At 37.6% G+C, this 22516-nt stretch overlaps 1 long non-coding RNA gene across 1 annotated transcript in view; it reads right to left on the reverse strand.

The window, feature by feature from the left end:
• The window catches only part of A230006K03Rik (RIKEN cDNA A230006K03 gene), a 301385-nt gene that overhangs the window by 74649 nt on the left and 204220 nt on the right, over positions 1–22516 (reverse strand). The window contains exon 1 of the long non-coding RNA NR_168893.1: positions 1534–4824. This is a non-coding gene — a long non-coding RNA (RIKEN cDNA A230006K03 gene). Of the gene's footprint in view, positions 1–1533 lie in introns of the transcript that reaches the window.

Genomic DNA, 22516 nt, shown 5'->3' on the forward strand with positions numbered 1-22516 from the left:
AGCTAATACGACTTTAAAATTAAATATAAGCCTAGTATACTAGAGAATATGTAAATCTGATCTGTTAGCATCAATTTTTAATCTATTAAAATTGAATAAAATGGGATGAGTATGAGGCACTTATTTAATTAGATGTGTAAAACCCTAAGTCATACTATCTGAGTCATTACCCTTCCGTGTCTTAGGGCTTTTCCTACATCATTACCCCATCAGTAGTTAAAGTAATGAATGTAACTCCTGCTACTTGTTTGTTCTTGATATAACTTTTGTGTCTTAGGCATCTTCCAGTTACACAACTTAATGAGTAGTCTGGACAGTTTTGCTTGTCAAGATGTCAGAAATCATGATCCTAGTGTAGAGAATGTCCTTTCAAATGGCTACCTGTAGTGCCTGTTAACGTCTATACTAGTGTTCCTTGGAAATTTTGCACTTGCTTTGTAGGGATAAATATGTCTTTCTTTGTGAAGGAGCAACCTATTTGTTATTCAGGTGCTAGTTGTTGAAATCATAAAACTTTGGTAACACATCTGTCCAGTTTAATGTAATAGCAAAGGTGGAAGTTAATAGGCAGTTCATGTTGAAAAAAAGGCAACATTGTGAATATATATCATTGGACAATTTTCCATATTATGAAAAACGTGTTTTAACATATATAATGTTTCATTATAGATGCCTTCTATTAACATTTAGTCAGGCTTTAAATTTTCCAACTGTATCAAAATCACAGAGGTTGACTTTCAACATTTTTCCTTAGAAACTCAGATTCAACACAAATCTTTTTACAGTTGGCTTCTAGGTTACAAGATAAACCTTTTCCTCTGCTTATATTTTACTTATAATCACCATACTGCATTTTCAAGATAGAGATACACTAGAAAAGTGGAGTTAGATATGCTAATGTATTTCCAAGCGTATAAATATACTGTTCTTTAAGTAGTCTCATCAAAGCCATTAAATCTTAATCTAGTCTACAGAAGTCAACACAAGAGACATAGATTTCATGCTGGTTCCCTAGATTATGATAATCACATCACTATTGTTCATCAAGATTGACATCCATGTCTAAATTCTTTGGTCATGCCAAAGTACTTCTACTTGCTGTTATTTAACGGGACATCAGGGGAAGATCCCATTTTTACTGCTTATGGTTATACAACGTTGGTCACAGGGTGACTATTGGTGTTGTATTGCTCAGTTTCTTAGATTATAAAATTTTCAGAAGGGCCATTTCTATCCCATTTCCAAAAATCAGAAAGTTAGTCTTTAACGATGTTTTATTTCTTAGTTGAAGATATTTTTCTAGATATTTAGAGGTTCATTTGTCTTATACGATTTGCATCTAATACCTGATCATAACTGCAGCTTGCATCTACATAGTAACTTCCTGCTTCCCATTGTTCTATGTAAACTAAGGACATAAGCGGCTTCTCTTGACTTTTTTTCAAGGTCCACTTAGAATTTAAACAAACAAAACAAACAACATTAACTAGAAAGGACCAGCATCTCAATGTCTATTCTTTTTATCCAACTTACCAAATATGTTAAAGGTTAGCCAAAGGTGAAAGCCTAGCATCATTTTCTCACTCAATTCCAAATTCATTCCAACAGTCTCTTTCAGGTTGGCCTCCTTGCCTACAAACAGAACTATCATTATACAGAGAAGGAGATGTTTTACCTTTCTAGATATTCAACGATATATTTTCCCTGCTGTGTTACATCTAGTGCATAAGCTAAAAAAGTGCCCATAAATGAGGAATGCCAACTAATACCATATGGAAAATGATTGCTATTCTGTGATTTACCTAGATATGTGCCCTACCCCTGTTGCCTCAAATAATAGACCTATCAATGACAATTAAAATTACCATGCTCCCAACCACTGTTCACAGCTAAATAGAATAGAGAAAAACAAGTATGGAAAATTTCCTCTGTAAAATCCACTCCCATATTCAATTTTGCTTCAATTGTGCATAGGATTTTCTATCTCAAAGAATGCATCACTTCTCTTCTCGAACTAGTTCTCAGTTGTATTATAACCTCCCACCCACTAAAACTTCTAATATTTTTTCATTAGTGACAGATGTAAATAATGTCTATAATTTCCCCATAACATAACTAGATCAAAGAAATCTAGAATTCCTATCAATATTTGTAGAATTTGAAAGTGTAGAATTTTGAAAGTTGTTGTCAATAAGAGGTAGTCAGGTACAGATGAATATTCAGATACATGTATCTTGAGTCAGTTTGCTTATCTTGTGTATATGGATATAGTTATTAAGCTAAGCTATGATGATATTTCACATGCTGCCATAGCTAAACTCCACAAAATGCCAGTTTACTGCATAGAGAATATCACTGCAGTAGATAGTGATTTGCAGAAATATTAGAGGAAAAATTAGAATTGTCAGCCAAAGCTGACAGTCAAGTTTGGTCACATATCTCAGATTTGAATTTGGTGTTAATTGTTTTACTCTTACATGAAGAGGATGAAATTATTTCTGGGAAATAGGTGCTACCTCTTAGAGATTCACACCTTTGTCTCAGCACAAATAATAGAACCAGTGAACAGAAACTAGTTATTTCATTCAGACATGGTCAGCAAATTATAAAAATGCATGGTTCTCATGTATTTGGGACTCTGCTATTTGCTCATCACTGTCCAGCTTAATAATAAATTATGCATCAATACCCACATTCCCCTTTATATTTTACTGCACAACCATGAGTCTGAGTGTACAAGATTAGATCGAAATGAATCTGCAGAAAAAACAATGGCAGAGATTGTGAAACTTTAATAAGGAAAGCAGTAAGTCACACTGGAAAGTAGTATTTAGTTGTGCATGAAAGCTATAAGATTCTAAGTGTCATCGGGGTAGAGTGATCCATGATATGACATGGAGAGATTTTCAATAACTCAGTTCACCGGTAAGAAGACAGTAATTTCTTACCTTTGTAGAAATCCTAACTATTTAGACCAGAAGAGTTGTGCAGTAATGGAGATTGATAAAGGTAGAAATGCAGTGTGAAGAATAGGGTAGAGGGGACTGTTGGACAATGGGCATGGGGGAATAAATGGAGTTATTGAAAATCAGTGTCACATCAGATTTCCGGTGCTCTGGGCAGGCAGGTGCAGGAAGACTGCTGCACTCTTTCCACATGGCCCCATGTGGGTATCTGGTTGTGTGATACATCAGAACCCCATCCCACTGAGTGTAGACAAGTGGAATCCAAGGTCTCTGGGCCTCATGAAGACCAGAGATAACAGGTTCTTGGTATTGGGCATCCCAGATGCAACTGGACACCACAGAAGAACTGACCCCATGGATGGGCAGCTCATTCCCAAGGCTGAAAGGAGGAGAGGGCAGAGAGAGAGAGAGAGAGAGTGGGTGCTTGGTGGTTGCCTCATGGAAAAGAGTCCTTGGTCTGGTCCATGGCTGGAGCACCTGGATGCCTTCCAGCAGGAGGCTAGACAAGGCTCTTTAGGGGAAAGACTATCCCATCATGCAAATACAGCCGGCCTTGATGAGCAGAGATGTTCTATGGATTTAGAGCTTTATTGTAGAAAGGCAGAGAGTAAGAGAGAAGGTAAAAGAAAGAGAGAGGCTGGCCATGGCCACATGGAGAGAGGAGGGTGGGAGAGAGGGAAGGAGGGCTAGAGATAAGAGTTAGAAAGGTGAGAGCTTAAAGAGAGCAAGGTGGGGCCAGGCAGCTCCTTTTATATTGGGCTGGTCTACCTTGCTGTTGCCAGGTAACTTTGGGGAGGAGTATACCTGGCTACTTTTAGGTAACTATGGAGGTAGAGTTTAGCCAGAATGTCAGGAGATTGGTGCTTTGTGTGCATGGTTGATAGTCACAGAATTGTTGGGGGCTATGTAATTTCAGGCACCTGTCTCTGGAAATATGGCTCAATATTCTATTCCCTTGTAGAGTTTTCTCCTAGGTCTATGAAGCAAGCCTTGTCCAACTAAAACAAACTGCCTTTCAAGGCCCCAGAGGGGACCTTGATAAAACCCATACTCTCAAATGTAGGAGTTCAGAATTTATAAAGGAATAACACCAAGTGTTCTGAACATAGCAGGATGAATATAGGGACTCCATGTTTTACCGCTTCTGGTTCTTCTGACCATGCTGGACTGAATGGTTGTTCCTACCCTTGAACACCTACACTTTTGTTTATTTGGGAAGTTCTGCAAATGTCTATTTTATCCAGTTCCATTAACATTAATTCTTAAACTTGCCTTTCCAGTGTAGGAACCATCATTGAAAAAAAATATTTTGATGCCTAAAGACTCTGAGACATTGTTTCATTTTCTCAGTTGGGAGACCAATAAGAACACAAAGCTAGACACTCATAATGTTAATTCAGGGGTACCTAACTCAGACCCATAAAGTATGTGTTATAGGATCTTCAGTGTTTGTGAGCCTCTATTAGCTCTGTTAGTAGGTTCTATGAGTTGTATTCTCATAGTATCCTTGTCCACACTTGATCTACTATGTATTTTTCCCCTTTCTTTTGGGTCCCTCTGGCTCATCCTGTTTTTGAGATGCTTTTTATTACTTTTTCCAGACATAAAATGAGGGATTGTGCCCTTATATCATTGTAACTTGTTCTTCTAGGTTTGACTTAGTTTTGTTTTTGTTTTTGTTTTTGTTTTTGTTTTTGTTTTCTCTAAAGAGAAAAGGAAGAGGAATGGATCTTTTTGACAGGGAATTTTGGGGAGAGGGAATGGGAGGAATGCATGGAGGGGACTGTGTTTATGGAAGTAAGTGTTCCCCTTTACTCAATTTTATCAAATTCATAAAATGTAATCAAGTAAATACAAAGTGTGCCAATAATTCACCACACATATCGAGATTGTATTGTTAGAGGAATGCTTAAATTGTTAATGTCAGAATAATTGTAAAACAAAGAAGAAAACCAATCAGCTAACATAAAGAAAGCATTTTCAATGGCACTTAGATTTTACAAACAATGGAGTGTCTGCAGTTTTTAGAAAATAAATATATGTATAAGAACCAGTGAGATGCTACCATTTACAATGACCTACCCACCTAGGTCGATCTTTCCTTGGGTTGACTGTAATTGGCATGGCATGTGTATAATCTAACTTGGGACTACTTTAAATATTTCCATGATATAGCAGGCTTAGTTCCATAGTTACAAAGCTAAGAAAACTGTTGTCTCCTTCAGTTGAAGTAAAATCATTTCCCCCTAATACTCAGCATTTTAGTGCTGCAATGAGGATTCAAGTCTTCAGATACATAATCACACTTTCTTCAATGGGACACCTGCTTAGATAATTTTAACATTTTCTTCCTAATATCTTTACTAATGCCAGAACCTTCCTTGCATATACAATCAGGAAGAAGGGAGGCTGTAGGAGAGAAGTGGCACATGTTTAGAGGGGAATCTGCAAGGTTATAACTGTCATTTGCCAGACACTCAAGCCACACAAACCCTGTTCCTGCTCCTGCCCCTGCCCCTGCCCCTGCCCCTGCCCCTGCCCCTGCCCCTGCCCCTGCCCCTGCTCCTGCTCCATTTACATCCTTTCTATTTATTACATTTAATTCTATATGTGGTTCCCCAGGACAGGTCCCTAAATGAGTGTCATCCCTGTGGTGTTAAATCTTTAAGGGAACAGATTCTTGCCACTCTTTCTGATGCCTTGATGGAAACACAAGGAAAAGTTTCTTGTAGCCTTCTGATTCTGGACAAATACATCCCCTAAGTGCAGTCATGCCCCAACAATATTGTTTATAACAATCCAAAATTAGCTGTCCTGACTTACACAAGTTGCTGCCTTTTATTGCCAGAATTTACCTACCTTGAATACATATATATATTTAATCCATCTGCAAACTTTAACACTTCCACTAGCTAAAGTTTTCTGAAATATTTTAACATTTCCCTTCTCCCAAACATCTTAGTCTCATATGGCTTCACTTAGTTATTCTCATAAAATCTGAGTAGGAGATAAGAACAAATTAGAAATGATGTAGTTGCTGATCTAGGAAATATAACTTAACTGAGTGGCCCTTTTGAAACTTTGTTTCCTCTTCTGAGTGCAGAAACAGACAAAGTATTCTCCGTGGCTCATTCAAGCTTTTGTCCAATGCAATTTATCTTCATGTCACCTGCTACATCTGTCCTTCTCAGGCACTATGAACTCTTGAAGCTGGTGTCCAGCATAAAACCTACACAAAAAGTAGTGAAATAAAAATTTGAGCACAGAAATGCTAGGTAACTTGAGTATCTATTATAAACTTTGAGATTGTTGGCAGTGGATGAATGTTGGACAGAGATAGATATTTCTTGGTGTTTGCAACCCTTTTTCTAGGATGCCAATAATCAGCCAATGATTATATACTGATGTACTTATGATCAGAATCGGTTACCCTCATTTCATTTGAAAGAAACAAATAGACAATTGCTAAAAAGATTTGACAGATGGGTAGGTACATAGGTAGATAAGTAGATAGATGGATAGATGGATAGATAGATAGATAGATAGATAGATAGATAGATAGATAGATAGATAGAACCACAATATTGGTTGCCACAGACATCTAGCATGCTCCATGTTTCTGTGGAAATCCAATTTCCTACTAATACATGAAATAGAATAAGGAAAAGAGGCAGGGTATATTACTAACTCTTTGCTTGAGCTTTATGGTAACCTTTTAAACATAAGTCTCTATAATATTCAACGGATACACTTTTGTCATTTCAGGTAAAATCACAGAAGAGAGCTAAGATGTAACTCATTTACAAAGTTATGAAAAAGAAATGTTAGAGTTTGGTGCCTACAAACACTGGCACTATTAATGATGCCATGTTTTCCTTGTAGACAGAATCCTAGCATGGCTGTCCTATGAGAGGCTCTACCAGCAGCTGACTGAGACAGATACATATACTTACAGAAAACCTATGGAAGAGTTGGGGGAAATAACCAAAGAACTGAAGGGGATTCAAACCCATAAGAAAAACGACAGTATCTACTAAGCCAGACCCTCAGAGCTCACAAAGATTAGGTCACCAAGCAAAGAGCATACAAGGGCTTATCACTGGCCCCAAGCACATATGATGTAGCAGAGAACTGACTTGACTTGTCTCAGTGGGGAAAAATGCTCCAAATCTTGGAGAGACTTTATTCCCCTGGGAAAGAATTTGTTGGGATATGATGTGAGGGTAGGCTAGGTAGGGGAATACCCTCCTACAGCCAAAGGGGAGCTAGAATGGGGAAAAGGATCCTGGGATTTGGAACTGCAAAGAGGGGTAGCTTTTGAAATATAAATAAATAAAACAATTTAATTTAAAAAGAAAAGAAATATTAAATTGGCTTTGGTGTAATTTTTCCTGTTGTTTGTCATTTCTACATCTCACATGAATAATTAGATAAGAAAGTGGTAATATTTGCCAATGTGCAATGACAATTTATCCATGACTATAAAACATAGATTGGAAAAGTTAAATCTCTCAGACCCTTGTTGACACTAAATTAATAACAAGTAAGACTGCTAGTGTTATTTTTTTTTCTTTATTCTGAGAGGACCTTATGCAACAAATATAATGATAATGTGTGAAAATCCTACAACTCAAAGTGATCTTAGTGTCAGAGGGCAAGGTAAGAACTCTCTCTACCTTTGCAAATATTACAGCTCTGAGGATGAAAATATCCTGGCAGTTGAGAATGAAAACATACCAGAAAGTTACAGCACAAACCAAAACACACACAATTGATTTATTTAAAGGAGGATTGCTGCTCCTGTTCAGGAAAGACCCATCAGAGAAATGAGAAGAAATCAAGGATTATGTAATGCCACACCCACTCCAGTAGTGACTGCGTGACAGGCCCAAAAGCTTGGATATAGTCCTGAGACAAAAAGTTTCATGGAATCTCAGTCTTCTGGAACCTTCTTGTAAAACAAATGCTCTGAACCTTTCCCTGCATTAGTTGGTGAACAAATCTGTGTGCTTTCCTTCAATATTGTTTTATTATAAGTTCCTCTAAGGATTGATTTTGACATATAGCTAAGTTAGATTATCCTCCACCAGTGTTCCAATATCCTAGGAAATTGTTGAGCCATCCTTGGGCTTTAATTTTTGAATAAATGTTACTCATTCAGATGAAAAGCCTCAAGTGCTGACAGAGAGACAGTGAAAGAAATCAGGCATTACAATGTACTGGAATAGAGCTAAAAATCTCAGGGCTAGTCTCCAAAGTACACTTATAAAAACCATGAGTCACTCCCATGCACAGGAATTTACTGTGGCCTAGAAAGAAGGAAGGCTGTAGTCTAAGAAGGACTTAGAATAAATACTTGGAACAATAGCAGAATCATTCCCATGCACAGGAATTTACAATAGCCTAAGGGGAAGTTGGATTTTACAGTACCCAAGAATTGGAACTTTGGCAATAGCATGAAGCCCCTGCCCCTGGCTTCTAAGTATAAGCTGACCTTAGGTGGGGCTGCTTTTGATCCTACTTGTTAACATTGATTTTAATCCAAGTTGGTTCCTGTTAGCTTTTATGAATGCATTCCTCTGTTTTGTGTAAAAGTCATTTATAACTCTGATGCTCTCTTTGAGATATTACATTTAGATCAATGCTCCCTTGTGTTCACACATCTTTGTCACCCCACTCACCCCTTTTCACCTGAATACACTGATTCTCCTGTGGGTTAGGAGCCAACTGAGTTCAGTCCATGGCATAAGGTTACAGAGACAACGTTTGGAGCTGTGATGAAAGGATGGACCATCTAGAGACTGCCATATCCTGATTTCCATCCCATAATCAGCTTCCAAACGCTGACACCATTGCATACACTAGCAAGATTTTTCTGAAAGGACCCAGATATAGCTGTCTCTTGTGAGACTATGCTGGAGCCTAGCAAACACAGAAGTGGATGCTCACAATCAGCTATTGGATGAAACATAGAGCCCCCAATGGAGCAGCTAGAGAAAGTACCCAAGGCGCTAAAGGGATCTGCAACCCTATAGGTAGAACAACATTATGAACTAACCAGTACCCCGGAGCAATTGACTCTAGCTGCATATGTATCAAAAGATGGCCTAGTCTGCCATCACTGGAAAGAGAGGCCCATTGGACTTGCAAACTTTATATGCCCCAGTACAGGGGAACGCCAGGGCCAAAAAAGTGGGAGTGGGTGGGTAGGGGAGTGGGAGGGAGGGTATGGGGGACTTTTGGGATAGCATTGGAAATGTAAATGAGGAAAATACCTAATAAAATATTTCAAAATTAAGGTATTTGGGGGCAGAATTTTTTGGAGATTTTTCAGAATGGGGATTATGGGTTTTCAAGTTCAGAGCTAAGACTCTTTACTCTGTAGTGCGGTGGTGGGGTCTGGCTCTTAGGGTATATAGTGTTCAGTAGGTAGAACATGGCAATTAGAGGTCCTCAGGTAGAGAGGCAAGACACATGTATGCCCCAGGCAGTTTATAATTCTTCTTTTTTGTTTATTAGTAATAAATAATAGAGGTGGAAATTGCTTCTAATGCCCAGTCCAGAGGAAGCAGAGAACTGAATACAATAGTATATAGGTTTTATATTAGGTTTGTTGGGGGCAAAGCTCTCTGGAAATTTTCAGCGCTTTAAGTTCAGAGCTTGTTCTTTTTACTCAGTAGGGCATGGAACTGTATCCAGCTCTTAGCACAGTTTTAGTGTTGTCTGTATGCAACCTGGTGTTTGGGGTTCATCAGAGACAATGTCTGGCCACTGGTATGCCTCAAGGGGCTAAACGCTGTATCAATTCTTCACAATGGTATCCCCAAGTGAATGTAACAATGTTCACAAATTTATTCTGAAATTGAATCATGCCCATTGAACATGGTGCAGGACTCCAATGCTCACAAAAAAACAAACAAACAAAAACAAAACAAAACAAACAAACAAAAACAAAAAACAAAAAAAAAAAACCAAAAATACCCTCCCATATCTTAAAGTAGAACCAATAGCTTCAGAGAAACATACATATTTCTTGCACAGGGGACAGGAATTTTTAATGCAGAACTGTAATCCTGTGAATCAAACAACTTATTTCTACTTCCTATTTTCTCTGTCTTCTGTAGATTTCTGTAACAATCTTTCTTCTTTTGAGCACCTCACAGGCAAGCTTTGGTTATAAACTGAACCAGTTGAGACCTCAACAACACCCAGGAACTTGGCTGGTAAAAACTCTCACTAGAGACAATTTTATTGGCTTTCATTATATTTGATAGGTAGAATTTTTGAATCCAAAAATGAATGGATTGTTATCAAGTCAGAAAAGTATTCTCAAATAGGAAGAGGTAGTAAAAGCTTCATGATCACAATCTGAACTGCTGATTCATCTATCACTCTCTCATCCTGAGCAAATAGAAAGTGGAAGGAAAAAAATTGCTATTTATCCTGAGCTGTCTTTTCAAGGAACAGTAGAAGACAAACAGACATTAGTGCCTGATTGGTGATCATGTCTCTAGAGTTTGAAGGTGTGTAGATCCTGTTTATCTATTTGAAATCTTCAATTTCTATCTAAATTTTCTGATTGTAGCTCTGTGTACTGAAGTGGAAACTTACTTTTGATTACTCATGACATGGTTGTACCAATTTCCATAAGTTCTTTGATTATTAGAATGAACGATAACTGTATATAACATATTTATCTCTATTATATTGTCCTCTAAAATGTTAATTGGAGTCTAAAAAGTAATGGTGGGTCAAATCACTTTGTTAGAAATATATCCAATTAACCCATAATGTCCTTGAGTGATAAAATGATAAAGAAATATAATAAGACATTTATTTTAGAGAACAATTCTCAACACATTCTCAACAATTATTTTTATTTCTATGTAGTTTCATGTTGTACACTGTGTGCATCCTTATGACAACTTATGATATTACATATTAGTAACAATCTGTGTTGATAAAATCATTCACATAATATCATTATTTGAATAGTTTGTGTTTGAATAAATATATCAAGTTCCCTATCCTTGAATATCTATCCCTTTAAAAATAGTATCACCTTTCCTTCTAATTTCATACACTTTCTCACATTTTAATAATAACTGTTTATTTAAGGCCTCTGTAAGTACATGGATATGAAACCACCTATATCCATGATCCTCAGAGTAATAGGACCTCTTTAGAATGTATTCATCGAACTGTCAAGTAACTATAGCAGCACACACCAAGCCAGCACAGATTAAAAAGAAAGATAATCCCATATGCAGCCACCAAATCCTAACACTTGCTGTTGCCAAGAAGTGCTTGCTGAAAGGAGCCTGATACAAATGTCTACTGAGAGGCTCTGTCAGGGTCTTAAGAATCTAGATGTGAATGGTTAATGCCAATATTCGACCTCAGTATAGGGACCCATATGGAGGAGTTTAGAGAAATAACTGAAGGGGCTGAAGGGGTTTGCACACACTTAGGAAGAACAACAATATCAAGGAACCAGTCTACCCAGAGCTCCCAAGAACTAAAACACCAACCAAAGAACACACATGGCTCCAGATTCATATGTAGCAGAGGATGGCCTTGTGTGACATCAATTGTAAGGGAAGTCCTGGGTCCTGTGAAGGCCTGATGCCCCAGTTTGTGGAAAGATAAGATAATGTGGCAGGAGTAGATGGGTGGTTGGGGGTGCACAGTTGTATAAGCAGGGAGAGGGGATGGGATGGGGAGTTTTAAGGGGAAATGGGAATTGAGGACAACATTCTATAATTTAAATTTAAATATAAACAAAACACTAATTTTAAAAAGTATAAACTTTTTTCCTGAATATAAATTCAAGACACATTTAAAGAGTGTTAATGCTTTAAACTCCCTAACATTTTGGTCTCATCTCTTTTGAGTAAGTCTCAATTCTGTGAGTCTACTTCCATTTTTACAGCACATATATTTGTTCAGATTTCTGTACATATTACTGTCAGTGGTCAGACTAACATATCTAAAAATTACATTGTTTTTCAAACTAAACATTTTTCATGAGGTTCTGACAATATACTTGAAACTAACTCTAATGAAACTTGACAAGTATTGTTGACTGAGAGTATGTTTTCTCAGCCTAGCTATTGATTATTCCTACAGGTAGTATATCTCCCCATACAGAAACTCCCTAGTCTTAGCACTCTCCTCCTTCCTCTCAAGTATAGGACCATGGTCCTAAATGTTTCAAATGTATACCTAACAAAATAAATCCTCCTAATCTCCTTAATATTATATATATATATTATATAATTCATATATAATATATATATTATATAATTTATATATATAATATCTTCTAATATTATACATATCTCAATTTTATATATATATAAAATTTTCCAGCAACTCACTAGATCCAGGGGATTCCTCAAAACATTGATCCCAGAAGACTTTAGAGAAGCTAGCCTTATGGTTTCTAGACTTACAGAAGCTGCCTGCATTTTTCTAATCCCAGATTTTAGTAAGCATTCATTTTTCTGTAAAGACCCAATTCTGTTATGTGAATAAGTGTTTGCTTTAGTCACAGTATAGAATATGGGGCTGCTTCAGATTGTCCAAAGTAGTAGGCTTTCTGCCTCATGTGTGCTCTCGAAGAAGCATGATCTTTGCTAGCTGCAGATAATTTAGATTTTAGAACACTTGAGAAGATTTAAAGGGGAGAACCCTCTGAGTTCCTGCAGCTGCTGCTCCCATTGTCCCAGTACCTGCAGCTGCTTGCTTGTTCTGTTGCTGTGTTTTTTATTACGTGTTTATTTGACTGACTGGTGGATTTCCTAACAACAAAAAATGGGACTTGCCTCAAGAAACCTCAACAGCAAGTACAATATAGAAGACTTTTCCCTTTCCCTTCTTTCTTTCTCTAGTAAGTAGTATTTGGGTGTTAGGGTAGACACGTGTTGAAAGGGAGCTAGATGTATAAGAACCCAATTAAACAGATCTTAAAAATCCTGCTTACATCGGATGATCCTCAGGATCTTAAACAGAGAGTGAAACAGTCTGAGTGACCTGAACATGGCCAGCTTTCAGTTTTCTTGGAACACCAAAGTCAGCCAAAATAATCTGAAGTTTACTGCACCCAGATTAATGCTTCACTAGCCATCAATTTCAATTTTCTCATCTTCTCTCTTCTTTCACAACAAGTTCATATTTTGTGATTACACAGAATTTTATAGGATGTGAGAAATTCAAAGAAATATCACAACATACTATATGTGTGACACAAACTTTGTTTGAAATATTCTTTATATGATAATAAATTGTAAGGTTATTGTGTAAAACAAAAAGTAATTTAAAACTATGTCTAGTTTCTTATGTCTTTTGTACTTCTTGGATGCATAAATGCATGCCCTTTCCTTCTCCTATCACCAGCTAAAAGAGCATCAGGTTCACCTCTGTGCTTTCTTTTCAGTGAATTTGGTAATGTAGAAATTTGAAAGTAATTTAAAATGAACAATTTTCAAGTTGATTGGCACTTATCAGCTTTATTTCTGGGTCTGAAAATATGTTATTGATCACAATTTTAAGAATTAGGCATGTCTTTAAAGTCCAGAGTCAAAAACTATCATTGTCTTATAAACTATTGGACATGTTTAAAACTCTTAACTTGCTGTTAATTATTAAATGTGTATGCTTAGTTAATCTTAAAACCATGTGACATGATTCCATCCTGAGATATAAAGAACACATGACATGAGGTAGCAACGGAAAAACTTACTAAAGATATATTTAAGTCGGGATATTTTAATTTTAGACACATTGAATAGTTTATAGTCAGTACTTTGTTTAGCCTAATTATAAGCTATGGGATTTTTATAAACTTTATAATGTTATACCACATAAAATTCAGAAAATATTTCAGGCCCCCTATGAATTATATTTATTCATTACAAAGTTTCATTGTGATACTAGATTTCAGTTCAAAACCGTGATTTATAAGCTGTAACATAGAAAGAATGGAACCTAAAGTTCAAATTATAAAATGCTTCTATAATTGTTCAAAATGTAATTTGATAGTAAGTCATGCTAAGAATTGATGCAATTAGTTATGAGATTATGCTCTAACTAATTTCCTGTATGTGAGTTATAATATAGAACAGATAATTGTAAACATAAAATGTTTAACACACATGTATTAGTATTCAAGACGTCAGAAAACTTCTGAAATTGACATTTAATATGCTTAAATATATTGTAAGAAAGACCCCAAAATCCTAACAATGACACTCCTTAATATGTTCAATAAGTTATGTGCACCACAACAAAGATTTAGAACTGGATTTTGATAAGACAATTACACAGACCCATTGCAGCACTATATCCAAGGGCCCATCCTTAGCCATATTCAACAGATCACTATGGGAGTGTTGAAGGACATAGGCTAGAATTTTAGGACTTTTTTCAAATATCAGGAGTTGACTAGGAGAGGGAGAGAGAGTCAAAGGCAAGCATGCCCTATAAGAATTTGTACCTTCCCTTGTGTACCGAAGGAGGGTTTCTGTAAGTAGGATGAGGAACTGTGCAGGATATTTTTCTGGTCAGTGGGTGAATTCCTTCTATTTTTCAAAAGCAATTGCCTTATGGGACCAAGTTTGTAGTCTAGCCAAAAGGCAAATCACATTTTTTCCAGGCTTCCCTGCCAGTGCACTGATTATTATCACTACCCTCATAGTTTGAGGTATCTGGGCAACCAAGGAGGAAATGCATCTGCTCCTACTATATCACAATTTTATCTGTGGTGGACATAATATGTGTATGGATGCAGAGCTGAACAGAATTCCTCTGTTTATATAGTGGTGAGAATAGATGAGAGAATGGCGTAGAGGTAATGCCATACGAGATTACAGGTTTGAATATGACATCATGAATTCTTTGTTGAAACTTGATGGTTCAGCAGCAATCACAATAACAATGATGATAATGAAAGAAAGAAGAAATTTCAAGACGTGTAAGTCATATAATGTACTCAGAAATTGCTGGTTGTTTGTGAGCCTAGAGGCTGCCTGGGGCTGAGAAAAAAGGAAAACAAAACTGGGTATGCCCCGTAGTTAAAACATTCCTAGAAACAGCTTAACCTTAAAGATAAAGAGGAATGTGAGGACATAACAGGGCTATCTAACCTGCATCAACTCACAGAACTCTGACACCCTGCACGTACATGTAATTTTTCTGCTGAAGTTTAAATTAACCAATGGTGTGTTGCTATGCTGAATTCCACACCCCTAAGCCCCTTATCCCATAAAACCCCTAGCTTTCGAGCCTCATGGCCAACATTCTTTATCTCCTGTGTGGGATCCATGTCAGTCTGGAACTCCATCATTAAACGACCTCATGTAATTACATCAAGATGATCGTTCATGATTTTTTTGGGTGCACGCCAAATCGGGAATTGAGTGGAGGTTTCCCCACTAGGTTCTATCAATACCAACAACAAACTACAAAACACAAGTCATCTTTCTATCTGGAAAATCTTAGTCATAGGATAATGACATGCAGAAGGTCACCAGGACCTCATATTTTGCTGAGAGTGTAATGGTGATCTGTGTGGAAGTGGATCTGATCTGTGGGAGGTAATGAGTAAAGCTGATGATGTTGAGTTAGGATTAGGATGGGGAGTTCCAGCTGTGAGAATAATGACCTAGGCAGAGGAAAAGCCTTAATGGGCCACATCCTCTATTTAGAAGTTGAAAATTGTGGTAGCCAAAGCTCAGGTGGTTCTCAGTTTCAAGAATAGGTTGAGCTCTTGCCAGGTTCTCTTGATAAACCAGGCATGATACACAGAAAGAAGTGTCAAAAAGGAAAATAAACAAAGATGCCATGTTCAAACCACTAACCCATGAGCTGTCAATGTCTGAATCTGTGTGCAATATTTTTATAATTGAGACAATTTGATGAGGTTGTATTTTAAACATCACTAATAATAAGGTGGTGAGGCTTAATAACATCACAAAGTGTAAGGTTATTCAGCACAGGCCTTTAATCCCAGCACTTAGGAGGCAGAGGCAGGCAGATTTCTGAGTTCAAGGCCAGCAAACAAAACAACAACAACAGCAGCAGCAGCAGCAACAACAACAACAACAAAACAGATACCAGATTAGATATGGGAACAGATTTGAGGACTTAGGTTTTCATTGGGAAGTGCTCATGGTCAACAAGTAAGAGAGGTAGTGCTCATGACCTAGTTAAGGGAGGAGAGAAGAGTAAGTGTTCCACCAAGAAGTTCAATATGAGGTATACCCCAATTAGACTGAGAAGTTCATCAAAAAGAAATATTTTAAAACAGAGAAAGAATATTTATTCCTTGTTTTTGTGATAGGAGGCCTGTGAGACTATAGTTGCTTTCTGTCACATCAAAGTGGAATTATAATAATAGTAGACAAAGAAGGCGGGTTCAGGTTGACACATACTCAAATAGATGTGTGGTATGATCTAGTATATGATAAAAGAGCTGGACAGGTAGACTGGATGAGGCATTTTGAAAAGGGATCGAGGTTTCATTACAAGAAGAAGAAGGATGTTGATCTCTAGAGGTGCCCAGACAGGCATGGCAGGCTCCTGGTTCCAGAAAGACATTAAATAATTGAGGAAAGTTTGATGGTTGTAGAAAGTTGAAGAGGAGCAGCTGGACTCCAGAACTGGATTCTGGAATTTGGGACATATATTGTGGGTGGCACAAACCATTATACTTAAACAATCTGTACCTAATAGGGAAAAATGGGTAGGTTAGTTAAATAGAAGCTTGTCCCCTTGAAGAAAGGATCATTTATGTCATTCTAGTCTTAAAATCACCAGGAAACTGCAATATGCAAAGTAAATAATCAAAAATAGCAGCTTAGTTTGTCAAAGGTAGAAAGATTATGCCAACGTTCTAAGCCCATCACTCAGGAAATTAGAAAGAAAAAAACAGGCATGACCAGGATAAGAAAAATAAAAAGTTACTGGATAATTAATCTAAAAAAGTGACTGATGACATTGATATGTTTAACTGATACTTGTTATTAGTGATTGACATGCTTATAGACCTTGACATGCTAATCAACCCAGCAGGCATGTGGTAATAAAAGAGCATGAATTCACTAATGCCAGGGGTAAGGAGAATGCTTCTTCCTCCTCCTCCTCCTCCTCTCCTTCCTCTTCTTTTCCTCCTCTTCCTTCTCCTTGCTTCCTCCTCTTCTTCCTCTTCCTTCTCTTCCTTGTCTTCTTCATTTTTATTTCATTAAAATCTCAGCTCATGAGCATCGGTGGGAGACATTTTGGATCCAGGACTCTACCAAAAGTAGTCTGCACAGGCTTTGCAGGAGCCCCTGGGGGAGGCATCTTGGTTCCCAGATCCCTCCAAGACTAGTCTGTGCAGGTGAGAGTGTGGACTACAGAAGCTAACAGCTTCTGGGACAGGTCCTGTTTTGGGCCTTCATCTTCGGCCAGGAGGGAGGTCCTAAGGCCAGATATCTTTGCACCTTCCCTGTAAGAAGAGAGTTAGCCTGCAGAGAGTGCTCTGACCACTGAAACTCAGAGAAGAGTTCTAGTCTCCCAGTACTGCTGATAGAGGCTAACAGAATCAAGAGAGGAACAATCTCTAACCAGAGACAACTATAGCAACTAGCTCCAGAGATTAACAGATGGCAAAAGGTAAACTTAAGAATCTTACTAACAGAAACCAAGACCACTCACCATCATCAGAACACAGCAGAACACAAGTAACATATAAAGGTAAGCCTATCAGAATTACACCAGATTTTTCACCAGAGACTATGAAAGCCAGAAGAGCCTGGACAGATGTGTTACAGACACTAAGAGAACATAAATGCCAGACCAGGCTACTATACCCAGTCAAACTTTCAATTACCTTAGGTGGAAAACGAAAGTATTCCATGACAGAACCAAATTCACACATTATTTTTCCACGAATTCTGCCCTACAAAGGATAATAACAGAAAAAAATAAATAAATAAAACAATACAAGGATGCAAACCATGTCCTAGAAAAAGCAAGAAGGTAATCCCTCAACAAACCTAAAAGAAAACAGCCACAAGAACAGAATGCCAACTTTAACAACAAAAATAATAGCAAACAACAATTTCTTTTCCTTAATATCTCTTAATATCAATGGACTAAACTCCCCAATAAAAAAGACATAGACTAACAGACTGGATACACAAACAGGAACCAACATTTTGCTGCTTACAGGAAACTCATCTCAGGGGAAAAGATAGACACTACCTCAGAATGAAAGGCCGGAAAACAATTTTCCAAGCAAATGATCTGAAGAAACACGCTGGAGTAGCCATTCTAATATCTAAAAAAATTGACTTCCAACCCAAAGTCATCAAAAAAGACAAGGGGGGAACTTCATAATCATCAAATGTAAAATTTCCAAGAGGAACTCTCAATTCTGAATATCTATGCTCCAAATACAAGGTCAGCCACATTCATTAAAGAAACTTTAGTAAAGCTCAAAGCACATATTGTACCTCACACAATAATAGTGGGAGACCTCAACACACCACTTTCACCAATGGACAGATCATGTAAACAGAAACTAAACAGGGACACAGTGAAACTAACAAAAGTTATGAAACAAATGGTTCTAACAGATATCTACAGAACATTTTTATCCTAAAACAAAAGGATATACCTTCTTATCAGCACCTCATGGTACCTTCTCCAAAATTGACCACATAATTCGTCACAAAATTAGCATCAACATATAGAAAAATATTGAAATTTCCCATACATCCTATCAGATCACCATGGACTAAGGCTGATCTTCAATAATAAAATAAATAATAGAAAGTCAACATTCATGTGGAAACTGAACAAAACTCTTCTCAATGATACCTTGGTCAAGGAAGGAATAAAAAAATTAAGGACTTTTTGGAATTTAATGAAAATAAAGCCAATACATACCCAAACTTATGGGACACAATGAAAGCATTTCTAAGAGAAAAACCCATAGCTCTGAGTTCCTCAAACGAAACAAAACGAAACAAAACAAAACAAAACAAAACAAAAACAAAAAAAAAAAATGGAGTACTACTCAGCTATTAAAAAGAATGAATTTATGAAATTCCTAGCCAAATGGATGGACCTGGAGGGCATCATCCTGAGTGAGGTAACACATTCACAAAGGAACTCACAGAATAGGTACTCACTGATAAGTGGATATTAGCCCAAAACCTAACATACCCAAGATATAAGATACAATTTGCTAAACACATGAAACTCAAGAAAAATGAAGACTGAAGTGTGGACACTATGCCCCTCCTTAGAAGTGGGAACAAAACACCCATGGAAGGAGTTACAGAGACAAAGTTTGGAGCTGAGATGAAAGGATGGACCATGTAGAGACTGCCATATCCAGGGATCCACCCCATAATCAGCATCCAAACGCTGACACCATTGCATACACTACAAAGATTTTATCGAAAGGACCCAGATGTAGCTGTCTCTTGTGAGACTATGCCGGGGCCTAGCAAACACAGAAGTGGATGCTCACAGTCAGCTAATGGTTGGATCACAGGGCTCCCAATGGTTGAGCTAGAGAAAGTACCCAAGGAGCTAAAGGGATCTGCAACCCTATGGGTGGAACAACATTATGAACTAACCAGTACCCCGGAGCTCTTGACTCTAGCTGCATATGTATCAAAAGATGGCCTAGTCGGCCATCACTGGAAAGAGAGGCCCATTGGACACGCAAACTTTATATGCCCCAGTACAGGGGAACGCCAGGGCCAAAAAGGGGGAGTGGATGGGTAGGGGAGTTGGGGTGGGTGGGTATGGAGGCCTTTTGGTATTGCATGGGAAATGTAAATGAGCTAAATACCTAATAAAAATGGGGAAAAAAACAAAAAACAAAAAAAAAAAGACTGAAGAGAGCCCACATTATCAGCTTGACAACACACCTAAAAGCTCTAGAACAAAAGGAAGCAAATTCACGCAAGAGGAGTAGATGGCAGGAAATAATCAAACTCACGGGCGAAATCAACCAAGTGGAAACAAAAAGAACTCTTCAAAGTGTCACCCAAAGGAGGAGCTTGTTCTTTGAAAAATCAACAAGATAGATAAACCCTTAGCCAGACGTACAATAGGGCACAGGGAAAACATCCTAATTACCAAAATCAGAAATGAAAAGGAAGACATAACAACAGATCCTGAAGAAATCCAAAACAGCATCAGATCCTTCTACAGAAGACTATACTCAACAAAACTGGAGAACCTGGAAGAAATGGACAAGTTTCTAGACAGATAACAGGTACCAAAGTTAAATCAAGATCAGGTTGATTATCTAAACAGTCCTATATCCCTTAAAGAAATAGAAACATTCATTAATATTCTCTCAACCAAAAATTTCCCAGGACCAGATGGGTTTAGTGCAGAGTTCTATCAGACCTTCAAAGAAGATGTAATCCCAGATCTTTACAAACTATTCCACAAAATAGAAACAGAAGGGACCCTACCCAACTCATTCTATGAAGCCACAATTACTTTGATACCTAAACCACAAAAAGAAGTAACAAAGTTAGAGAACTTCAGACCAATTTCCCTTATGAATATTGATGCAAAAAACCTTAATAAAGTTCTAGCTAACGGAATCCAAGAACACATCAAAACAATCATCCATCCTGACCAAGTAATTTTCGTCCCAGGGATGCAGGGATGGTTCAATATACGGAAATCCATCAACGTAATCCACTATATAAACAAACTCAAAGGCAAAAACCACATGATCATCTCGTTAGATGCAGAGAAAGCATTTGACAAAATCCAACACCCATTCATGATAAATGTCTTAGAAAGATCAGGAATTCAAGGCCCATACCTAAACATGATAAAAGCAATCTACAGCAAACCAGTAGCCAACAGCAAAGTAAATGGTGAGAAGCTGGAAGCAATCCCACTAAAATCAGCGACTAGACAAGGCTGTCCACTTTCTCCCTACCTATTCAACATTGTACATGAAGTCCTAGCCAGAGCAATTCTACAACAAAGGAAATCAAGGGGATACAAATCGGAAAGGAAGAAGTCAAAATATCACTTTTTGCAGATGATATGATAGTATATATAAGTGACCCTAAAAATTCCACCAGAGAACTCCTAAGCCTGATAAACAGCTTCAATGAAGTAGCTGGATATAAAATTAACTCAAACAAGTCAATGACCTTTGTGTACACAAAGGATAAACAGGCTGAGAAAGAAATTAGGGAAACAACAACCTTTTCAATAGTCACAAACATTATAAAAATATATGACTCTAACTAAGGAAGTGAAAGATCTGTATGATAAGAAGTGAAAGTCTCTGAAGAAAGAAATTAAAGAAGATCTCAGAAGATGGAAAGATCTCCCGTGATCATGGATTGGCAGGATCAATATAGTAAAAATGGCTATCTTGCCATAAGCAATCTACAGATTCAATGCAATCCCCATCAAAACTGCAACTCAATTCTTCAACCAATTAGAAAGGGCAATCCATAAATTCGTCTAAAATTACAAAATCTTAGGATAGCAAAAATTCAGTTCAAGGATAAAAGAACCTCTGGAGGAATCACCATGCCTGACCTAAAGCTGTACTACAGAGCAATTGTGATAAAAACTGCAAGGTACTTATATAGCAACAGACAAGTAGACCAATGGAATACAATTGAAGACCCAGAAATGAACCCACACACCTATGGTCACTTGATCTTCGACAAGGGAGCTAAAACCATCCAGTGGAAGAAAGACAGCATTTTCAACAATTGGTGCTGGCACAACTGGTTGTTATCATGTAGAAGAATGCGAGTCGATCCATACATATCTCCTTGTACTAAGGTCAAATCTAAGTGGATCAAGGAACTTCACATAAAACCAGAGACACTGAAACTTATAGAGGAGAAAGTGGGGAAAAGCCTTGAAGATATGGGCACAGGGGAAAAATTCCTGAACAGAACAGCAATGGCTTGTGCTGTAAGATCGAGAATTGACAAATGGGACCTAATGAAACTCCAAAGTTTCTGCAAGGCAAAAGACACCGTCAATAAGACAAAAAGACCACCAACAGATTGGGAAAGGATCTTTACCTATCCTAAATCAGATAGGGGACTAATATCCAACATATATAAAGAACTCTAGAAGGTGGACTTCAGAAAATCAAATAACCCCATTAAAAAATGGGGCTCAGAACTGAACAAAGAATTCTCACCTGAGGAATACAGAATGGCAGAGAAGCACCTGAAAAAATGTTCAACATCCTTAATCATCAGGGAAATGCAAATCAAAACAACCCTGAGATTCCACCTCACACCAGTCAGAATGGCTAAGATCAAAAATTCAGGTGACAGTAGATGCTGGCGTGGATGTGGAGAAAGAGGAACACTCCTCCATTGTTGGTGGGATTGCAGGATTGTACAACCACTCTGGAAATCAGTCTGGCGGTTCCTCAGAAAATTGGACATAGTACTACCGGAGAATCCAGCAATACCTCTCCTGGGCATATATCCAGAAGATGTTCCAACTAGTAAGAAAGACACATGCTCCACTATGCTCAT

Source organism: Mus musculus, chromosome 7 (genome assembly GCF_000001635.26).
Source record: "Mus musculus strain C57BL/6J chromosome 7, GRCm38.p6 C57BL/6J".
Lineage (NCBI taxonomy): Eukaryota > Metazoa > Chordata > Mammalia > Rodentia > Muridae > Mus > Mus musculus.